The 15,689-nt window shown below is 46.9% G+C and overlaps 1 protein-coding gene across 1 annotated transcript in view; it reads right to left on the bottom strand.

Moving 5' to 3' along the window:
* LOC126544884 (uncharacterized) overlaps nt 1-6,507 on the bottom strand; it is a 274,212-nt gene extending 267,705 nt beyond the window's left edge. Inside the window, exon 1 of the mRNA XM_055077879.2 lies at nt 6,399-6,507. The gene's annotated coding sequence lies outside the window, so the exon portion shown is untranslated. The remainder of the gene's footprint in view (nt 1-6,398) is intronic.
* Between the last annotated feature and the right edge of the window lie 9,182 nt (nt 6,508-15,689).

The following is a 15,689-nucleotide window of genomic DNA, read 5'->3' as shown; positions in this document are numbered from 1 at the left end:
GCCCCTTCTGCCACACAACAACAATCGTTATCTGCCTTGATGCGTTTCCTTTCTTTAACGCTGCGAGTCCGGTACTTTCCAGTAACGAACGGCACGCGCGTTATCAGCATAGAACAGTTTACACCCTTTGGAGTGCCCCTTCTGATAACGCGCGTGCCGTTCGTTACTGGAAAGTTCCGGGCTCGCAGCGTTAAAGAAAGGAAACGCATCAAGGATGATAACGATTATTGTTGTGTGGCAGAAGGGGCGAGCCAAAGGGTGTAACTTTGCCTAAGAGTGAAGGAACGGGCGCCTAAGAGCTGAGCTCTGAAATTATGATGAAAACAATGGTGACGTATGTCTCCCTTTTTTTTGTTTCTTGAGCTGCTTGGCCGATCGCACATGTGTCGGTAAGTTCCCGCTTTCTGTCCGTTGTTGTTGTTGATGATGATGAAATAGACTTCCTTTAAAAATCGTTGTATTTATTTTTATTTTTGCAATGCTTCGCCATTCTTAATGTCTTAGAAGCTTGCCCAATCTACGGTGGTGGTCCCTTTCACACAGCTTAGCGCGACGAGAGCCATCGGTAGCGGCAAGTGTGAGCAGGCTGGTACGTTTGCGTTCGCCGTCGATGCACAGCAAATAGTCATGTGCTAGGCACAGCTGGAGTTGGGAAGCACGAGGAAGGGAAATATACCATATGTAATGAAGCTATTAAAGAAAGGAGGACTGATGGACTGGTAAGACGGCAAAATGGAGACTACAGATCTGAGTGTTCGCTTTCTTATCCCAAGCTCCGAGACGTCACAACTGCGGAGGCGAAGACAGGCCTTTTCCGTGGGACACGAATCTCTTGCGTACGAACTGCTCCTTTATCGATGTTAGAACTACTAGACCGCAGCAAAATAGCGTCGGAAATATACAGTGCTCCGCGATTGAGACGCAATTCTCGAAGCACGCGGCTGCCACCATCTTTTCATTTTTTTTTTAGCCACAGGTGAGCTCTAGATGAGCGCAGTGGGACCAGATGCAGTCACAATGCGTTACAAAGGTTCTTGTTCTCACTGTATGCCCCGATGCCTCAGCTCGGTGTCACCAGCGCTTACAGTCGGTGGAACAAGCGCCGGCGACAACGCGCTTCGATTATCGCGCTCCAAATGCTGAGAGCATTAGGCACTGTTGCCTACAGGCCGTGCGTATCCAGTCCTTTCGCCGTCCCATCTGGTGAGGCCGCACTAAACAACGATGAAGCGAATGGCCTAACCAGATTCAGTCATGCTTCAGTAGCTGTTGGCGCAACGAAAACGCAGCATGTTTGATCAGATTCGGTTTCGCGTGGAGTTTGGCCAAACGCAAAAGAAAAAAAAAAAGGTAAAGCCTGTTCCGCGCAGTGAAAGCTGTCAAAATAGCGAAGCTGGTGGTTGTTATCTCAGATTTGGACTCGTGTTTAGCGCGATCTTTTCGAAAGTCTTTTATCTTGTTGCCGTCGTTTTGTCGGCGTTTTCTGGATAGCGCACACTTTGCGGTTGCGTGAGGTTGTGATCAAACCGCAGTCTATCACACACCTTGCAGCTGTGGCCGCACTCACGGTCGAGGAATTCTCTCTTGAACTGTCCATCGGCGCCCTCCGTAGGAGGAATCTCTCTGCGTCGACGTCTTTACTCGGCCTCCTACTCTCGAAGCTGGGGGTTGGCTTGCCTCCGCTTGGTTTGCGCCACCCGTTCTCTATCCACGGCGGTAGCGGCTTCCCTCCGCTGGCGCTTTGCCTGTGCTTCTCGCTCTCGAAGCTCGGGATTTGCGCGACGTCGGCGCTGCCGCTCTCGTGCGAGCGGAATCTATGGGGCGAAATGGCAAGCGCCGGCGTAACACCTGCTCCTATACCCCTTTCCTCCCCCCTCCCCCGGTGCACGCTCTGCCCCCCCCCCCCCCCAGCCTGGCACCGCACAACGGACGCCCAAGGCTCGACTTAGAACAGCTCCGCTGTTAAAAGTGACGAAGCATATGACATCAACGTAGCTGGCGGCAGCGCCTGCTGAGCCCGGCCGGGCCGTCGCGTTCCATTAGATTCGTGGCGCCGCCGCATGAAAGCACCACCGGTCCAAACACATCCCGCGCCCGGTGCAATACTTCCTTCGCGGCCGGGATCGAACCTGCGACCTTTTTGCTCAGCAGTGCAACGTCACAGACATTGAGCTACCGCATGGAACAGGTGTATCACCTTCAGCTGGGAATTGAAAACGCGCGTGCCGATTATACGCTACCCGCGTTCCGAGACTGAGGCCAGAAGAAACGGTCACGTATGCGTGATTTCATATTAAAGAACAGTGGAAAAAAAAGAGTTCATGCTTAAGCAAAGGAGAACACACGTCAACGGCTAAAAAGAAAGGCACTGATCCACCAAACAGATCTTGCTTGTGTCGGCGCTTTTGCGTTCTCTATTCGAATCTCAATCAAATCGCCCAAGTGTCTGCCGTGCTGCTCGAGATGATAGAGATTGTTGGCCAGGTGATCGCCAAGCCTAACCTATGAATTATCAGTGGTATACGGTACGGGATGGTATCGATACACCGGCCTGACATGCGCGCACGCGCGCAAGTACACTTAAAAAAAAGTACGCGTGCACACACAGACACACACCTGCGCGCACACAAAACACACGCACGCACGCACACATGCACACACATACACATACACACACAGGTGCACGCACTTAAGCGTTAGCGTCCCTGAAGCTAGAAATAGGGTCACATCGCACACAAAAAAGAAACACGCGTGATTTACTGCTACACGGCTTGTTGACAAGCCATTACAAGGCAACCGGTACACTTTCTGTAGCGGTCACTTTCTCCTTTTAGTGTTTGACCTTCGAGTTGAACGAACTCCGATAACGCGCGGGGTATAGGAAGAAAAAAAAGCATTAAAAAAAGAACCTGAGGCAGAGAGGCCGACTGCCGTGCACTTCTTTATTTATAGATGCCCACGAGTGAATAACGCAGCTGCTGCCTGTCAGGCCACCGACTTGGTGGTGTGTGTACGTTTTAGTCCTCATATGCGGATCTGTGCCGTTCGTCGACCACCCATTTACCAAAGCCGGTTACCGAATTATAGCCGCCCTGCCCTTGCGTCAATGCGTGGTTCACGAGCAAATCAATATTGTAACCTTGGGTTCGTCGCGAGTGCAGCCCGAAATAATGCGGTTCTATATATATGCACGTGCATCTACAAACATATCCTTGTGTATTACTTCAAGGCATTCGTAGTTGTCTGAGTTCTCTGCTTGCATTTTTCTTTTTTTTTTCTTCTCTCTTCCTTCTCCTTTTATTCCCTTTACCCCTTTCCCCAGCACAGGGTAGCCAGCCGGTATTTACACTGGCTAACCTCCCTGTCTTTCCTTCCTTTTGTCTGTGACGTGCACTAGTCAGCACCAGTTCGTTGCTCACCCTAACCGTCTGAAGTGGCATGCTATGGGCATGCAGTTCGCTTCTTGTTTACGAGATGAGTGTAAAATTGTGCGTTGGTATTTTTTTTTTGTTGCGTTATTAGTTTGGCGGACCACTGAATACACGACACATCACACAAACTAAAGACTGTCAACTTGTTGCGCCGTTTGAGCAACTGTCCACGTTACAATGTGCAAAGAAAAGTGCTCGTGACCGTGCTCGAAAAACTGGACAATCGCCCCTTCACAGAAGAGAAAGTTCTAGGACACTGGTCCAGACGGGTTTCGGCACTCAAGGCCTTAAGGGCCTTGCTCAAGTTCTTAAGGACATGTGAATTGTGCGAACGACTTTGACTATTGTTGCGCGTAACATCGCGTTACTGTGTGCATTTTTCTTTTTTTTTTCTTCTCTCTTCCTTCTCCTTTTATTCCCTTTACCCCTTTCCCCAGCACAGGGTAGCCAGCCGGTATTTACACTGGCTAACCTCCCTGTCTTTCCTTCCTTTTGTCTCTCTCTCTCTCTCTTGAGCAAGAAAAAAATGACAAAAAAGTAAACGTTGCCGCTAAATCTTTCAGTGTTGTTATAATAAAAACGCAGCCCATTGTACACAACAAGAGGGACAGCCACTTTCTTTTCCGTTTTTGACACTGCTTTCCAGCATATTTCGTTAACCGGTGGCCATCTTGCAGACTATTCATGACCGTGCACACAGAACTCAGCTTCACGTTATGAGTGATGTAGTTGTACAACCTTATTTATAGGCTCCTTTTATTAAGCGCTGTTCTGAAGGCTACATATTTATTATTATTATTTGTTTTGAACGCATATACACATATACACAGGTATCAGGAAAGGGAAAGCGAGGAGCAGGCTGGCAACTGCCACCGGAAGGGGCACAACGCCTGCCTACTCCTCTGAAGGGAGGTGACAGCAACGCAGAAATGGAAGATAGGAGGGAGGGGAGGAAAAAGGAAAGAGGAAAGGAGAGCAACAGGACAAATCTAAAGACCAAAGTAGAACACTGCAACAGGTCAAATCTAAAGACTAAAGTAGAACTCTGCAGCCGGAATTAAAGCGACGCCGCGTCGAACAGCCTCCACAATTATCAACCACCTCGATGGCTAGTTCGCTATGCGGCTAATTGTGTTCTCCACGATGAGACGCCAAGTAAAGCTGCATGTAATCACTGTTTCACCGGTAGTCGGTTCACAAAGTACACTATAAGGTATTTGAACCCGCCACCTCCCATCTTCGAAGGAAGAAGCGTTAGGGTACAGTACTGATCACACACAGTAGAGTCGGTCACTGAAGTTCACGCTACTACTGAATGTCGGAATGTTCGTGCTACAAACGTGAACCTAAGTTAGTTAGTTCTATAAAGGTTAGTAGGGCGCGATGGGCCTGATCACGTTTAGATGCACAGCCACTGGGGTATAAACATTCCTCGAGTGTCGCACACCGCAGGCCAAGGAGATGATAGTTTCTCACTAGCGACATGCGCTGCGCATTGAAAGCGGGACACTCAAATATAAGGTGCTGAAGTGTCTCGTAGCAGCCACAAGACGTACACAATGGACTTTCCGCACGCCCTTGTCTGTATAAACGTTCGTGCACGTTCACGCAACCAACCCTCAGCTTGAGCAGTTGTGCTCTAGCGCGACGAGGCAAGCCTCGACCACGAACACGGGGCGGGCACGTTCCATTTGCGACGCGCTGATCTGGATGCTGCTTGAGTAGGTGGCGACGAATCAGCAGACGAGCGTCATCAAGCTTGCACACAATTTCTGGGCAGTCACAGTTGTTATGAACGCAACTTGAAGCGAGCCGATCAGCCTTTTCATTTCCGGCGATTCCTACGTGTGAAGGTATCCATTGAGCACGTGATGTAATTTTGCTCGCAGAGTCATTAATGCTGCGCACAAGTGGACAATCAAGCTCACTGTGTTGTAACCTGCTAAGGGCAGCACGGGAGTCCGTAAAGATGACACATAAAGCTTTGTATAATATTGCAGATCCTAGAACACCATTTGTCTATCTTGAGTGCGTGCTAAAATTTATTCTCATATGCTAGTGTGACCAACGAGCTAAAAAAATGTTTTCTTCCGTGATAGCGAAATGTTAGTTGAGTGCATTGTCTATGTTATCGATGTTTTGCTGCAGAACCACCTCTGTAACATTTTTTGATTAACGACTGTGATTCTGAAATAGGGAGAAAGAAGTAATAGTTAGCAGGCTGACTGTTTCACGTATAGGGAATTAAAATTAATTAAATAATGGAGTTTTACGTGCAAAAACCACTTTCTGATTATGAGGCACGCCGTAGTAGAGGACTCCGGAAATTTGGACCACCTGGAGTTTTTTAACGTGCACCTAAATCTAAGTGCACGAGTGTTTTCGCATTTCGCCCCCATCGAAATGAGGCCGCAGTGGGTATAGGCAATTGAAGCATGTCGACGTTGATTGTTTGTTATTGCGCGCGCGCGCGTGTGTAGTGTGTCCTTGGCAGTGGCGGAGATAGTGCAATGACCCGGACCGCCCGGGTCATCTTATCATGTTCTGCATGTTCTTATGCATGTTCGAGAGAGGTAACTCCAAATCTCCATCACCTCGTGTGGGAATGTGAAGGACTGAAAGACATTTCGGGACAGGTAATGACATAAGGAGGTGACATCATTTGAAGACTGGCTCCAAGTATGGAACAACGAGAAAGAGGCACCGAACTCACTACGGAGCTTCGCGTGTGAAGCTTCCTTAGCGAGTCATACCCGCGGCCTCCTTCCCCTTACCCACTTCCCCAAGTATCCCTAATTATCCTCCCCCTCTTTCTGTGTATGTATGCCTTTCATTTCCTTATTTCATCATGCCTTTTACGTCTGTCCATTTACAATCAGTTTTTGTCGAAAACTCGCGACGAAAGTTCTCTACGTTGCCGATATCAGCAGAATGAATCAAATCAACCAATCCATCGGCTCATCTTACCGAAGACAGGCAAGCCCAGCTCGGAGGAAGAATCCGGGGACGGTCCTAACAAAACTCGTATCCTCGAACGACCACGCCGCAAACCCGCTGGAGTGTCAATCCAAGAGCACACCAACACCAAAAGAGTGCAGCTGCACACCGGCAACGCACTTCTGCCAACAGCTGCGAGAACGCATGCTGTCGGTGCTAGCGGGAGCTAGGGAAACCACTAGGGAACGTTTTGTAATCTAACTTTCCCTATTTGTAGAGTTGATAGCCAACCTCGGGGAACGAAAGTCTCTAAGCGCTCTTGCTTTAGTACCTAGCTCTCGAAAGTTGAGGATAAAGGGTGCCCAGGCAAGGAATTTCCGCGTAGTTTCAAACGCAGAACGGCCTCGTTTCCTACTGCGACCGTTTACCGCACCAACCTAGCCTAAAACGAAGCGTATAAATCCCTGAAATGCTATAGTTCGATGGCGGGAAAGGAATCACGAGGTTCGTAATTTCAGCAACAGGCCAGAAATAGAAAAGTGGGAACTGCTTTAATAGCCATAGGGGCACTGGAACAGCAGTATTTCCGAATCAAATCGAATAGAAATATTCCAGAGAAATGGCCTTCGAGCATTCGAATATCGAACATTTTCACATTCCCAAAAAATGAGAAATATAACGTATTTTGGGACTTCGGATCAACTGAGAATCTTTGTAGGCCCGAAACAACTGCTTTAAGTTGTGCGGCGCGTCATGACGATGACAGCGATGAAACAATTAAGGGTACAGCAATTCACCAGATGTAAGTGTAGGGTGTTGTGTTCATTAAAAGAGAGGTGTGTGATGCTACAGCACCGCTCATTGAGTCGAAAGGATGCAGTTGTGGGGATACCAGTTGAATAAAGCAACGTGTGTCCCGACAACAATTTCGTATACAAGTAGGGAAATGTCAAGGCATTCTTATGGAATGATTGCAGCTTTCTGAGCAGAGCTCCATTTATTTTATTTACACTTCCTTGCTTTCCTAATACACGGCGACAATCGCAGGAGCGGGTGCAGCTTAATATAACTCAAACAAAATAACAAGAAAACATTCGGCATATTTTGACAATTCCTTCGTGAATTACGCACAGTGTGATTGGTTTATTACACAGTCTAAGCAATTAGATAATCGACAATAACAACAACAAAAAAAAAAGGCAACAAAGAACGTAGCTAGACGCTCCGCGCACCAAGTTATCATAAGGCGATTCCCGCAATCAATCACTTCAGCTACTTAGGGTTAATGGTTAACGGCTAGAAAGAAAACATAAAGCAATTTAGAAAAAGCATAGACGAAGTGATATTCAACGTTTGCGTGCGACCAAGTGGCTCAGGCTGAGGGGCTGTGGACGCAAATCAGTGTATAAATATTATTCGGATTGTTAACAATCTTGACAGGAGAGAAAATTTGCTCAAGCGTTACCCTGCGTTCTAGTGCGTCAAGCAATAGGTTGCTTCCATAAACTCGGCGCTAGAGAGTTTAATAGTAATGTTGACAAATAAAGATATACACGTTATTGCTTTCTTTCGGGCTCTTTTGAGTTTAGTAATGGAATAGGCACTGCTCAGCGATCGTACAACTGAGGCCAATTGCAAGTAAGGTCGGACTAAAGAGGCGTAGACCGCAAGCTTGCCACTGATGCGTATAGCTCCTCCTAATGTTCTCTTAAAATAGCCCAATTTTTCTGAAAGCCTTAGCACAAAGTAAGTCGAAGCGCTTATGGAAGTTCAGGTGAGAGGAAAAGGTCACACCGAGGTGACGAAATTCACCTCCCTCCCGCATGGTTTACGTGATGCCAGTCACGGGGACGCGATAAACGCAGCAGGGGAGGTATTCTGTAAGAGTCCACCTAGTGGACATACCCATTTCGTCTGCTGTTGAAGTTCTGATTGACTGGACTGGACTGCGTATCCGCTGCAAGCAGGCGCCACAGCCAATCAGCACTTCAGCAGCAGACGAAATGGACGTGTCCACTAGGTGGACTCTTACAGAGTACCTCCTCAGGAGTTATCTGCTCCGTGAATTGGTCTTAGAGCATCGAGCATTAGAACATCGCACACTTCATGCGAAGACGTGGGATCGTTCCCGCCTGCGGCAAGTCGTTTTTTCATCCACTTTCATTGACATTCAATTTATCGTTTGTTTAATTCAACTAGTAAGTGCAAGTAATTTCCCCTATGTTGTCCTTGGTGTCTTTGTTTGTTGGCTTCTCATGGTGTGCGTTTGTCCAGTGTCTCTGCGAATCAGTCGCGTCCGTCGTGAAATAGGATCACTCGAAATAGCTCGAAATCATTCGCCACTCCAATAAGTGCCGTCTGCCGCATTCGATCAGAATCGAATATTCGACAATTTAATAGAGGGAATTCTCGAATTCTCGAATCGAACAGCACGGAATATTCTTATTCATATTCGAAATTTCGTACATTCGCAAGCTTCTAGTTTTTTTCTTTTTATTTGATGCAAGTGTTCTATAGCTTGCAATCATCCCTCCTTCCTTAGAAGTCGCCCTCGCTCTTCATCAAAACTTTTACAGCACCGTACAGTTGGTGGGTTTTAGCCGTTCCATAAATATTACCGAAGCCTGTCACCGAGTGTCTGTATTTTTCACGCCGGTACCGACCGCTTTAGCAACCGTAGCTCGAATTTGTTGTTGCTTTATAACGTTCACCTTTGCACAATCATTATGCTCCCACGGTCTTCTGAAGACACGATTCTTACCGCCATCTTGTGGACATATATCCGGTGCCATAAGAGCCTGCCTTTGGCTCCAGCACGATGACAATCATGAAAAATCAAGTTATCAAAATTAAATAGGTAAATTTAAAAAATCTGTGATTACACTCTCTGCAACCGCGGTGTCTACATTCTTTTCCTACGTTTTACTTTTATACATTTTATTGTTTTATAGCTTCGAAAAGTTTTTTGACACTGGCGACGCATTTCACTCCTTTTGCGTGTAAACTAATTCTTTAAATCGCCGTTAGGTGGCACCGAGCACAGCAGCGGTTCGCCGAGCCAGTGCACGATAACGAGGTGAACGGACGGATAGCGTGTGCTTGTGTGCGCGTGCGTATGCAGTACCATGGCCTCTGAGATTGCGCACGCTGTCAGCGAGGGCAATCTCGGAGGCCATGGTAGTACTTACGTGCGTACGAGTGAGTTCGTGCATGGATGCTGCTTCCTTGCAGTTGGGCCTCCGAAGAATTCAATTTTTTTTTTATTCTCACGCATATTATATCGCCGTGATATGTCAACATTTCCTGTTGTAAAACAGTAAACGTCATTTCCGTGCACAACTACAAGGAAGGGAACTATGAAATAAAAAGGTTGCTGTGAAATGATAGAGAAAGCCACGAACATACTTTTTTACTGTTACGCTAGTGAAAAAATCAGAAATAAGAAATAAACAGAGGAAAACAGTATAAAGTATGAGACTGAAATTGCCTTAAAGTTTTCTGTTATATTCACAGAATTTTTTTTACAGTGCATAATAAATGCTTGTGCTTAAGCAGAGCTTGTAGTATAGCGTTTTGCGCGCCCATATTAACTCCCTGTTTTCTTCAGCTCTTGCTCATTATTTCTTTTCGCTCAATGTTTGCGCACGGAGCAAATAAAGAGCTTCCCACGCTAGGAACGGGGTCCTCCCTGTCCGTAATTTCTCTTTGTGCAAACTAAACCAAATCAAATGCGCCGCCGACAGTGACAGACCACTGGGCGCTGCCTTTGGAGAGGGCCACTTTAGTAACGGTGCCGTGAGAGAATGGCTCTGCAGGTATCAAAGAGAGAGAGGAGGAAGCGAGACTGAACTTGTCATCGGGTGCGCTTCTCGTGGACAAGGCGTGGCCTCATTCAAGCTGCCTCGCGGGTGGTGGGCCCGTCCAAACATTTAGGGTGGGAACCGTTTAAGAATCCGACCCAAATGATAGATAGACATGACTCTATCAGACGTTCTCCTTCCCTCTACGCAACACTTTTGGGTCCGGGATCGAAGTGTGATGCATGCGTTCGATACTCTGCGCGTATACTGATGGCGTCCCTGGAGTGAAGTAATGCAGCGCGATATACCGTCATTACGATTCATATCCTCTGGGTATACGCCCAGTTCACGAATCAGGCCGACTAGCCGTTATAAGGCGAAGCCGACGTGCACAAACAGACCTCGAGCAAAACCTGGTGGAAACTGTCCATTGGGCACTTGAAGATCGACTCATCAAAGCCAGACTGGGCATCTGTCGCAACGCCTTGCGCACAAAGGCCATTCCCTTTTCCGCAATACTAGACCCTGTGTAGTCAACTGTTTTAGGGAGTTCGCACTTCTTAGCGCAATTGTAAAACCAACAAGTAATAGCCCGATTTAAGAAACCCTAATAGCGTTTTATTTATGCATCGTTCATTTACATAAGATGCGCATCGCAACCAAGGCCTCGCTGATTGTTAACACAGAAGATGGTGCGCTTTTAGAACAGTTGAACTGCGCGATCGACTACAACACATAAGTGTTTTTTTTTTATTTGGCGTCAGTGTTGTTCTCATTCTCTCTATATTTTACCCTCCCTTTGCGCCTCGTCTCTGAAGGGTAGCAAACTGAATTTACCATTTGTTTAACCTCCTTAGCTTTTCTCACTCGGGCCCGGGCCGTGACTCTGCTACTGACCGGTTGGTGGTGCTTGACGCAAAAAAAAAAAAAAAAAAAAAGAAGGATGAGTGCTCTCAGAGACGCCTTTCCTGTGGGCTGTGCATGAATATTTAATTTCTGAGCGACCAAGGACCCACCAGGTTTTTTATTAGCTTCGTTTGAGGATACGTTGACGTCTGCTTCTCTTCTTCTCGTACACGGCAAATTTGCGCAAGACGCAACAAAAGCGACGAACAAGAATGAAAGAAACAAAGGAGGAAAGAAGAAAAGGAAGAAAGATAAAAAGAAGGAGAGAAATGAAGAAAGAAGAGAAAGGAAGAAGAAGATTCCGGAAGAAGCCATCTCACGTTGAACGTCGACGTTAATGCGATTAGCGCGAAAGCAACGTACCGACACATTGCACCGCCACCACTGGAACGCGTCATGCATGAGGCTGCCTGCTGCAGCTGGGCTCCTCTCTGGCTCGTTCCTCTGGGCACGTCTAGCAGCGCCGATACTCGCTGACGCCCCGTCTCACGGAAAGCGCGTGAATTATCCCGAGAATGCAAGTCGCAATGAAAGCAGCGACACCAGTTGCATGGCTTACTAAATACAAATATCCGTGGACCGGGTGCTACACGAGGCCCACGATGAGTGTCACATTGTGAACGCAATACTCACAAAGTCTATAGAAACTGCTCCTCTCTCAAAACAGAAAAGACTGACAGAGCTGTGTGTTCGAGTGAAAAGGCAAGCGAAGACCCTCCCCACTTTTTTCTTTACACTGCGATGAATATGAAACTCACCGTAAGATGCCTTCGGGGATCAAAGGTACGTGTTTGTAAGCGTGTTATAAGTTGTAGAAGCCACTACAGATGTCATGTATTGTACACTATCGCATTCGATTTACTTGAGTACCTAGCTTGCGTCATGCATATACGTACGTATAAACTGACGTTCCGACCATCAGCTTATTAAAACAAATTCTTTTAACTTGGGTCTTTCACATCACAATGAATACGTACAACAATGTTCTTACAATAATTCGTTGGACTGTGATGACGAGAATGACACACAAACATATCAAAAGTATGCGGAAACAACAAGCTTAGATATTGGGACCACATTCAAAGGTAAGGGTGCTGCTTAAGTTCTAATTGGTGCATGAAACGAGGAAGTACGGGACCTTGGCTTCCGCATCCTCTCGCCCCATGACCTCACATGACAGTTCCTGCAGGTGTCTAGTTTTGCCTTAGAAAATTGGTTCTTTGAAAATCCTTTCTGTGCGAGTTGGTGCATATTTGATTTGACAAATATAACTGCGCTAACATATGCAATCGCAAAGGAACAATGATGAGACACAAGCGCTTGGGTCTCGTCCTTGTTCCTTTGTGGTTGCATGTGTTAGCGCCGTCATATTTGTCAAATAAAAAAAAGGACTGGTTCTCTTAAAGCGAATCCTTGCGAACCCTCCCGGACATCTTTTTTTTTTTTTTTTACCGTGACTGCATTGGTGCTCCTGTCTTTCGAAATGGCTCACAACCAGAACAGCGCTACCATCTTTACTGCCTTCAGAGATGTCATGGCTGAAGACCATCGACCCACAAAGCAATGAAGGCACTTCTGTCTTTCTTGAGGGCGACTGGCCCTTGTGAACGTCTTTGACTCACTCAGGCCCTCCGCGTGCGTGCGCGAGCTCACCGCGGCTTCCCTCCCCCTGCCCCCCCCCCCATCTCTCTCTCTCTCTCTCTCTCTTTCTGTTCCCTCTTTCTCGTCCCCCAGAGTAGGGTAGCCAACCAAACGCATTCCTGGTTAACATTCCTGCCTTCTCTCTTTCTTTCCTCCACCTGGCCTTGACTTCTGCGGAATTACGCAGTGGGTAAACAAATGATAGCTTCGTGTCTTCATTGCAAAAGAAAGTACGTCACGAACAGCACAATTCATTTAATAAAGCAAACCTCTCTATTCTTACTGTCCTAGGGTTTCGATTCTGGCACAGCTGTTTGGTCGGCTTTTCACCGAGTAAAGTGAAGTTTGCTGTATCACTGTCTCCAGGATCGGGCCGCCCTGGTCTGTGCTGCGACGCTGGATGCAGTGTCACAGCAAAGCGGGCTAATTCCGGAGACAGTAAATTTGCATGGTCACGTGGGTCACGTGAATCACGTGGTGTGGGTCTCCGCGCCTTGCCCGTCTTCACTGCAGGAGGCATCTAGGTGATCGCTGTAGTGCAGAATTCCGAGCAGAATACGATCAGTTGCATGCCGTTCGTTTAGTCGCTTCGCGATAACTTTGCTTCTCAGATTCCAACACGAGGGTTGGAGCAATACAATTTTATTCGTGGCTGCAGATTCCTGCACATTACCTTGACTCTTTCACAAGTGCGCCTGTGAATTATGCAAGCCTTTGGCACAACTATTCTGTGAGTACGAGATGGTGATTTTACAATGAAAACGTAAAATGCTTTTCTCGCAATGGGCACTAGAACTTTGATGACGAGAACAATGCATGAAGACATCGAAACGCCGTCAGAATAACAACCTGCAATATTAATGTTTTTAATGAATCATTAGACCGCGATGATGTTAAGGAAAAATATCAAAGATCTGTCGAAATACTTTCAGGTATTAGACTCACACTGAAAGCTAAGCGTGCTGCTCAAGTTCTAATCGCGTGCATCTTGAACGAGGAAGTATGCGGGACAATAAGCTTCCGCAGTGCCTCGATCCATACTCTCGCAACACAGGCACCACAGGTATGCAGCCCTTTCCTTAAGAACTGATCTCACGCAGCAGGGTTGACGTCCTTGAAGTCCCACAGAAATATCAACTACAACCACGCAAATAAACGTTCTACGATACTGATTCAGCTTCCTGTATCCGCGTCTTGGCAGTAGAATGCTGATTAGCCAAAAAGTGCTCATTACAATGGCGTTTCTTTCTCGATAGGTGGGCAGCGCGTGCCTGAGTTTCAAGATTCGCCTCGTGCATCTAGATGCGTATCTTATTTTGTATGCAGGCAGTGTTGTACCTGCATTTTATTCGACCCGTTAAAACGCTTTATAAATCGTTCACGCCCACCTGTGACCACGAATTGGCGCTACAGGTCATTGATGTCACAGGGACACGGAAGACATCACCACATACGCTAATGAGCACGAAGAGACAGCATTTAAGTTTAACCCAAGTTAAATTAAAAGCTAGAAAAAAATAATATACATCAGTATAGCTAGAAAGGAACTGTATACATTTCAATGTTTGGAAGGTGAACATTTTGCAGGAAATACTTGACTGGTTCGGTTAATCATAAAACGAGATCTCTCTCTCTCTCTCTCTCTCTCCCAAAACTGGGATTCATCACACACGGCATTTCGGAGCCCGCAAGGCTCGTTAAATAATTCAACGACAGGCATTCAAGTGTTGCTTCTTTTAATGAACACAAACATTCTGAATAAAACATCTATGCCACGATATTATTTTCTTTGCGAAAAATCAATTTCAAACAATAGAATTTTTTATGATATGCTGCTGCTCGCCATCCGTCAACCTTCATTGAAACTTTGCAAACGAAGCCAAGTAGGGGTCAGGACTGTGGGTCTAACAAGTATCACTTACAGAGCAGTGTTCAGGGGGGGGGGAGGTTCGTTGACCAGTTTGAATACTTAACTAATGAGTTTTTCAAAGGAGTTGGGTACATGCCACATTACGCTTTGGTGTTCATGTACGAGTACGTGCCATCTTTGTAATGCGACTTTGTTTCTGCACTCAAATAATTTAGTGCTGGGAACTCCTTTGTACGGGGCGGCCCAGTCTCTAATTCCGTTTTAGAGAGTTTAGTACTGGACCATCGGCACACGTTCACTTTGCGCCCAATCCAGTGAATGCACTTGATTATTGGCGCTAGGTCCACGTCTGCACGCGACACACTTCTTTCAGCCCCGCGCCCTTTCCCTCACTCCACCAATCCCTGCTGTTATAACTGTTATAAGAAGTCAACGACACACACACGCTCCAAAGAAATGACAATTAAACAGCGCGATATACTATCAATGCGCGCTGACATCGCCGCTGAAGTGGGGCAGTGGGTAATGATACGGTATTTCGTTACCGTATCGTCCGTGCCGCTCGAGAAAAAGGCTGGAAAAGAGAGCACGCTGTCACATAAACGGTGCCATTCTTTAAACCTACCTTTCGGGGTAAAAAAGAAAGTCCTGCTTTTCTCAACTAAACGCCCACCTAATGTCCTACGCTCCCTTCGCGATTATATATACGCGTGTACGCTCATAAACGGGGTGCCCGAAACCAATCGGTTACCGCTATTTCTGCCTGGCGATAGAGCAGACGAAACACCCAACGGACGCTCAACGAGCAGACACTGGCAATCCTCTTAGCAGACGAAAATCCAGCTTGTTCGGTTACGTTCGCCGCATAGAAAACATACGAGAAAAAACAAACAAACAAACAAACAAAAAAGACTAGCAAGAACGCGAGACGTTCACCTCGCAAGGCCACCGACTCTGCAACGAAAGCGGTCAGCCAACGCCTCCTAGATGGGGCCTCTCAGTAGCGGCATCCGCGAAGTTTTCTTGCTTTCTGTTTTGCACGAACGATGTGCCGAAATATGCGCACTCCGACGGCCAAGGCTGCCGCCGCTGTTTGACTGGCTA

Source organism: Dermacentor andersoni, chromosome 10 (genome assembly GCF_023375885.2).
Source record: "Dermacentor andersoni chromosome 10, qqDerAnde1_hic_scaffold, whole genome shotgun sequence".
NCBI classification, from domain to species: Eukaryota; Metazoa; Arthropoda; class Arachnida; order Ixodida; family Ixodidae; genus Dermacentor; species Dermacentor andersoni.
The sequence above is the reverse complement of the archived record's forward strand: the minus strand, read 5'-3'. Positions and strand labels throughout refer to the sequence as shown.